The 7765-nt window shown below is 30.9% G+C and overlaps 1 pseudogene; it reads right to left on the bottom strand.

Annotated features, from left to right (window-relative positions):
- Positions 1-329: 329 nt before the first annotated feature.
- LOC114751197 (glucan endo-1,3-beta-glucosidase-like) lies at positions 330-4807 on the bottom strand (annotated as a pseudogene).
- Positions 4808-7765: the final 2958 nt, after the last annotated feature.

Below are 7765 nucleotides of genomic sequence, written 5' to 3'. Positions count from 1 at the left end.
CAATAAAAATAAATCACAGTAGTCAAGTTGAATTTAAGAAACTTGATGTTTTTCAAAATTAAAACTTAACCTGACTCAAATCAATTGATGATACTTGAATGGTTCTTACACAAAAAACTACATATGTAAGAGGAAACGGGTCAAATCAACTTATCTACAGAAAAATTGCATATTGTGACTTATATGACATCTATATTTACAAGAGTGGTCATGAAATTCACCGAAAATTAAATCTCACACCTTCGCCAACTTCATTTGTATTCTTTTCCTTTTCCTTTCCGCTTCAAGAATGTTCAGTTTATTTCTTCTCTTACATCCAACAGATGTATTCACATGTTACAATTATCATGGCCTGCAAACATAACAAGAACATGTCTTAAGTCATATAATGTGCAATTACTTTTACAAAAAAAATTGCAAGTCAATAAATATAAGAAATAATTCTTCGCAATTATGTTGACAAATAAATTATAAAAATTTTCTTCTTAAGATTTTAAAAAATACAGCTACCTCCATTCCTAATTATAAGTCACACTCCAAAACTTTTTTTGGTTCTATTGATAATTTATTTTATAAAATCTGTGAAGTAGTTGATATTGTTTAAATAGAGCTTTAGGCATGGATTTTTGTAGAGTAGTTATGGTGGAGAGAGGGACTGAGAGAGATTATCAAGAATTTGCTTTTAATTAAGGGTATTTATGAAAAGATTGGATATCTAATCTATGAGTTAGATAATTAATTTGTTGAAAATGTGCTTCGATTTTTTTAAAATATTTTTTTAATCATTTACTCCCTTCGGTCTATAATATGAGAAGTCAGTTAACTTTTGTCATATATAAATAAATGAAAGTTTAATCATTAAATGTGTCTTAAAATGATAAAAAATTCCTATTTTATCCTGAAAAAAATAATAAAGTTGCTTTTAATATTATACATTTATTATTTCTCATCTATCTCCTTAATAGGGGTGAAAGTTGGAAAAAATCACATTAATTATCCTAATAACGTCTTATATTTTGGACCATAATTTTTTTCTAACTAATGTCTTATAATATGAACCAGAGGGAGTATATCAAAACTACCATTTTAATGAAAACCCCCTTATTATGTGTACTTAATATGACTAGTTTGAGGGAAAAAATTGTAAATTTAAAAACAAAGTAAATTAAAATATTATATTTAGTGAAAAAAACTCCCACAATGAGTTCCCGATATTTAGTAATAGAAGGAGTAGTTAAATATTCCCTCCGGTTCTAAATATAAGACCTATTTTATAATATAAATTATACTGTAAAATGAATTTTATATTTAGAACTGGAAGAGTATAACATATAAATAAGAAAGCAAGTGAACTTACTTGGGTTGACATTGGAAATTTGACCAGAATTAGAGAAGTCACAGTTGACTTGGGCCGGGCCTTTAGCTTTATAGTAGGCATTCATGGCATAAGTAGCATGGGCCTGAACAGTACTGGGCTCAAAGCAGGCCCCTCCGGGTTGAATGGGCCCACAATCAATGCCCTGGCTACACGCGTAGTCAATGTTGGCTTGAAGAGCTTCATTTGCGACGTTTGGTTTTGGCACACACCAACTTCCTCCTTTGCCCTTATGGTGCCCCCCTCCCCCTCCTTGATGATGCCCTCCCTTTTTCGAAATCAGCGCCGCCGGTGTTGCCGGTGCCGGCGGGGTTGCCGGCGCGGCCTAAATTAAACCATAAAAATTATTATTTTTAAAATAAAATATAAATAAATCATAAACATAATCTAAATATGTTGCCGCTTGTACTTATTTGAAAGAAAAGCACAAGAAACCTGCACTTTTTCTTAGCTCCTAGTCATTGAGGCATGGATTACATTTTATTAAGCAGATTAACCTTGATGTAAACTTGCATTTTTAATAATTCTATTATAGAAAAACAACAATTCATATGAACAAGGCACTGGTTAAACCAATCATTAAATTGGTCAAAACAGTAATTTACTGGTCAGTAATTTGATTGTAGTTAAATTGAGGTTAATGCAATCATATTTAAAATAATATAATTTAATTAAAATATAAAAAAATACTGATATATAACTTTAAAAGAATAATATTTAAATAAAAAAGCATTAATTCATAAGTAAATGAAACATTCATATATAAATCACAGATAATATAACAATGCAGGAAACATGGTTAAAAAAAACAAAACAGGATAACCAAAGCACAAATATCACATGCTGTCTTCCCCCCCCCCCCTGCTTTATGAATTCAAAAACACTTAATCAAATTGGGTATGAAACTGGTTTCATTGATTTGACTATGAGTCCCGAGTTAAGTAAATGAAATATTCAAATAAATTATGCACAATCCAATAAATCAGTTACCAAATTATAAACGTGACAACAGGCTACTGTTCTTTTTTGAAGTAAAATAATGTCATTTTAAACCTGTCAAAGGGATAGAAAATATGAAATTTAATTCATTATATCCGTTCAAAACTCTTAACTAAAATATTAGTTATAGAGAAATTCATTAGCATGCTGTTCTAACCAAACCATTCAAGTTGAGTTTTAATATCATGAATATTCTTTTTTAGGAGAATTACAATGAGATCTCAAGCAAGGAAAATAATTGAAAAACAACTCTCAGAGATTATCATTCTCACTATAAAACTTGTCATTATAGATTGTTGATATTGTTATTGGGACTTTTTAGTAATTATTTTTCTTTTGTGAGACTTGATTGTAATTCTCTCTTTTTTTGGCCAAATAATTGCTATTATTTCGTAAAACCAAACGACAACGTTTAAGCATACCTGTCCGTTGCCCATGATTCCAGAATCATAGACGGGCGTCAAATCGGGTTGAAACAACCCCCAGTTCTTCTCGGCAGTCGGGCCGGGTTTCTGGTTCTCATTAAACAAAGCAAAAATATAAGTCTCGAACTGCCGGTTCGGCATCAGCGGCGTTCCTCTTTTAGCCGCGATATGCTTCACGAGCTGGCTATTATACGACGCCGCATTGTCTACGCTGCAGATAGCCGGGTTGTCACAATTAGAGGGCCACCCAGTCTCACCCACAGCCATGTCCACGTCAGCAAATCCGACGGCCATCATGGCGGAGTGAACGGCGTCGAGGAGGGCGTGGAACTGGTTCTTGTAATGGCGGCGCGTGAAGGGGTCAAAGACGGAAGGGTTGGGCTTGAAGATGGCGAAGTTAACGTTGTTGGGATCTAAGTTGAAGTAAGGATAAGGATTGACCATGAAAGGAGTCTTGGTTTGCCTTAAGAATTGAAGCATTGGCTTTAAAATGGAATCTGAGTAAGCTGGCCGAATCTGGCGGTACTTGGTGGTGTCACTGTTTCCATTATAATCAATGAGTGGGCTGTGGTCACCTGAAGAAACATGAAATGAAAATTTATAGTTTATCTAAAAAATTATAAATAAATGTGAAATGATCTTTTTAACTTTGATTAATATAATTTTTTATCCATTAAGTTTGTTCTCATTTTGATTTTAGTCCCTTAAATTTTAAATATTGGTTTTGGTCTATTAAATTTGTTCTTACTGAATGATTCAAGTTTTATTGAATTATAGAGACTAATATTTTAAATGAAAAGAAAGTTGAGGAGTCAAAACCTATAATTTAAAACTTGAGAGACTAAAAATAAGAATAAAGTTGAAAGACCAAAATTTGTACGAACCTTTTTAACTCTATCAATATTGGAGGGTATATATGAATGTTTAAATGTTGATTCATGGAGGATATGTATATCCATATATTGATTCATGTAAGCTTAAACTTGGATTACGTATCCAAAATTATGTCATGAGGATTATTTGATTTATTGTGGTATGTTGTAATCAGGATTATATATATTGAATTACTTTATTGTGTCAACCAAACGCCCTAAATCAATAGAATGCATTTGGGTATTGAACCAAACATGCCATAACACAACACAAATTTACAACTTGAATGATATATATTTACGGATTTACCATTATTTACTACTCAAATTGTACAAATTTATAAGTGAAACTATATGCGTACTAATCATTATGGATTCTTAAGAATAAATAACTTCTAAATTTGGTCATTAAGAATAATTTTCTCAATATAATAAATATTATATAGCTTTCCCATTGCATTCCTTCTGTTTTTTTTTAAAAGGGTATTTGTTTCCTTCAATGAGACCACATAAGCAAATATTAGTACAAGAAAGAAGAGTCTAATTGAGATCAATTATGAATTTGATAATTCACCATGTCAGTATTCTAATCAGTCCAATCAAGAAAAATGATAAATCAATTAAAATATTAGTGTTCATGATGTTTAAGTGACAATAATTGCATGGAGTTCACTACATTATTCACTTACCATAATATCAGTGATTCCCTCAGCTTGAAGGGCATCATGGAGGGACTTCATGGCAGGTACAAGGTTTTGTAACATGCTTTGATCTCCCCAGTGAAGCACTTCGCTACCCACAAGAATGTACCTGATTTTTGTTGCCGGGTGAAAAGGTTTGATTTTGTTGACAACCCATTGCCGGGCAAAATTCACATCGGTGAGCGATACTATATCTCCGTTAGGGGCTGTGACGGCGACTGTGATGCCGGTATTAGCAAATGCCTGTATATAATCTGGATTCACATCAAAGAGCTTAACGGAGTCAATTGTGGTCTTCGTCTTGAGAAAATTCGCGACGGTTGCTGGTGGTGGCAAGTTGTCTCCGAGAGTACCATAGTTGACGCCGATAGCATTTGTGGTGGCAATTAGGCATAGGAAAAGGAAAGAGGTAAGAATAAGCCTACCTATGGTCATTGTTTTTTCCACCTTATTTTTGGTGTTTAGTTGTTGTTTAAAGCAAAAGTTAAACGTGAAAAGTCAAAACCATCTATATAAGAGTGGTAACAAAATTTGTTGACTAATGTTAGAGGAAATTATAAGACGGAGAGTTATTATCTCAACATGAAACAAGACAAGGAGCGTTTAATAGCTATCTATCTTAGTGGAATGGCTATTATTTAATGGGTTGGTAGTGAAGTTAGCTAAATTGTTGGGTTGGGATTAAAAAAGGAAATATAACCGTAGAAAAATTTTCTTACTAATTTTAGACTGGTTCTGCCTAATGAATAATAAATAGAACTATTAAAGTAAAAACTGAAATAAGAAGTTTTAAGAGAAAATTACTTTGAACTTTGAAGTCCATCCCACACAGTGAACTGAATGTAAAAATGTTTGCTTGTTGCATGAATTACAAAAATAGATGCCAACCCTAATTTCTCTATCTGCAAATATGTTTCCATATTCAATTATCGAATTACCCTTATTTCACACAAAAAAAAAAGAACTATCCTTATTTGAAGGCAAAGTTTCCTTTCTGACAAATCTCTAAAAATTATACTTTTGATTTTCGTCTAGTTCAGAAACAAAAAAAGGGGGGGGGGACAAAGAAATTGAATTTAGTTGCTTCTTTCTCCCCCCCCCCCCCAAAAGAAAGATTTATTAGCCTCCATACCAATTATAGAATCGCACCATTTTCTAAAATTTTAATAGATGATGTGGCGCAATAATAATCATCAAAACAAAAAAAAAAAGATGAGATTTTTTTTTTAAAAAAATTAGATCCGATATATATGATGGCATGGACTGCGCAGCAGGATCCCAATCATTTATGTTTTACATTGGTGAGCCTCATAAGACCATTTATTTAAAGGAAAAATGTAATGCCAAAGATTTATCTAAGGTGAGTATTTATTTTGTTAGATACTGCACATATAATCCTATATAAATCCTTATAAAAGTATTTAATTACATTGAAGCAACACCAAATTAAAGACAAGATGTTGAAACATCATCGGAAACACAAAAGCATTAGTAAATCTAAGAAGAAAGGCAGAGAAAGTTGAAATTTGGAGAAGTTCATGAGCAAAATATAGAGCCTAGAAGGCTAAATGTTGATCCAGCTACAGGTTTGAATTTATATGTATCCTTCATAAATGATTTTTATTTGTTAGTGTTTGACTTGAAGTTTTATTAATTCATGATTTCCATCTTATTGCTTAGTATATATACTTCCTTGACAAGAAAACAGACTAGTATTATTATTCGACATGACACATATTTAATTTAATTTTTTTTTCGCCAGCCATGTTTAATTTAATTGAAACCATATATATCTTAAGTAAAATAATGATGGACTTGTATCTTATTTTCAGATAAAAATACCTTTTTTATCTTTTAATTTTACATTAGGTTTGTGCTGTCTATAGCTTCAAAACCCGGCTTAAAATTTAGTCAGTTTTTAAAAGCTAAATCATACAAAACGTCCCCAAACTTTGTGTCATATTTTAATAAACTTCCAATAACTTTTAAAACTTCACAATAAATCTCCTTGAATTTTTACATTTATACAGATAACTCTCATATTAGTAGTTGTGCTCATTATTTATTTGCAATTGATTTAAAGTTTAAAAGACTGCATAGAACTAAAATTTAAGGAAAATACATGCATACAAACGTAAAATTTAAAGGATAAAAATTAATAGTTTGAAGTGTTTGTATATACTTAGAAGTTTAATTATGATTAAATTTGTAAACTTAAGAAAGTTGTTTGTACATAATTTGTAACTCTCATATCCCAAAATTCATGGAAAAAGTAATATCACGTCTTGTGATTCTATTCCCACCAAACCCTCCAACTTGGGTTTTCTTTTAAATTAGGAAAAACATTTAAAATTGGACAAATATTTGCTGATATCATTATATCTTTCGTCGTACGGGATTTCTGGTCATTTTTAGTTGGAAACTTGGAACCCATATCAAATTTGATTTGTTTCTTGGTCAATAAGACAATGAGGGTGTCATCCTTAGAAAATTTCAAGTCTGACTTGTACCATTCATAATTTATTGAAAATGCAACTTCCTCTAAAATTTGCATAGATATAAATTATTTTAAATATATTTTGGGTTAATATAATTTTTGGTCTTTGAAATTTGGGTTCATTTTGGTTATGGTTCCTTCAAATTTTAAACATGTGGTTTTAGTCTCTAAAATTTAGTTCACCTTAAGATATTAGTTTATGAAAATGTAACGATATTAAAATATGCTGAATTATCATAAATGGCATTAAAGTGGTGATGTAACTTTACAAGATGATGTCTAGCTAAATCTTGTGTAAATAACATATTATATAGAAGGAAATGAGTTTTTAAAATGCCATGCAGTACATAGCCCCTCAAACAAGCAATGGAGGGGGTTAAGTAGTTATATTTTGAGAACTTGTTCTTTGTTTTTTCTTCTCTTATTATACAAGATCTAGCAAGGTGTCATCAAGTGAGTCCACTTCACCACTTTAATAATATTTATGACACTTTAGTATATTTTAACACCGTTACACCTCCAAAAACTAATGTTTTAAGATGAACTAAATTTTCAAGGACTAAAATAATGAGTTTTTAAATTAAGGAGCCAAAACAAAAATAGACCTAAATTTAGAGACAAAAATTACATTAATCCTGTATTTTTTGTGGAAAACATAAAAACTGACAAAACTAAAACACCAAAAATATGTCAAGATACAAATTAATTAATAATATAATTAATTTCAATATCACAATTAACAACAATAAGAATTATTGAATGTTGTCAAAACGTTCCATCATATTAGAACGTTAATATGCAAATAATTTCTAAAGTAGTTAATGTTTATAGTTAGCAAACGTTTAAATTGCGTTCAAAAATTCAAACTATAAATGACATTTGTTCAATGCAAATTT

The sequence above is a fragment of the Neltuma alba genome, unplaced genomic scaffold (assembly GCF_004799145.2).
Source record: "Neltuma alba isolate B1F8T4 unplaced genomic scaffold, ASM479914v2 tig00006803_pilon, whole genome shotgun sequence".
Classification (NCBI taxonomy): domain Eukaryota; kingdom Viridiplantae; phylum Streptophyta; class Magnoliopsida; order Fabales; family Fabaceae; genus Neltuma; species Neltuma alba.
Note: the sequence above shows the minus strand (reverse complement) of the source record. Positions and strands in the feature narration are given on the sequence as shown.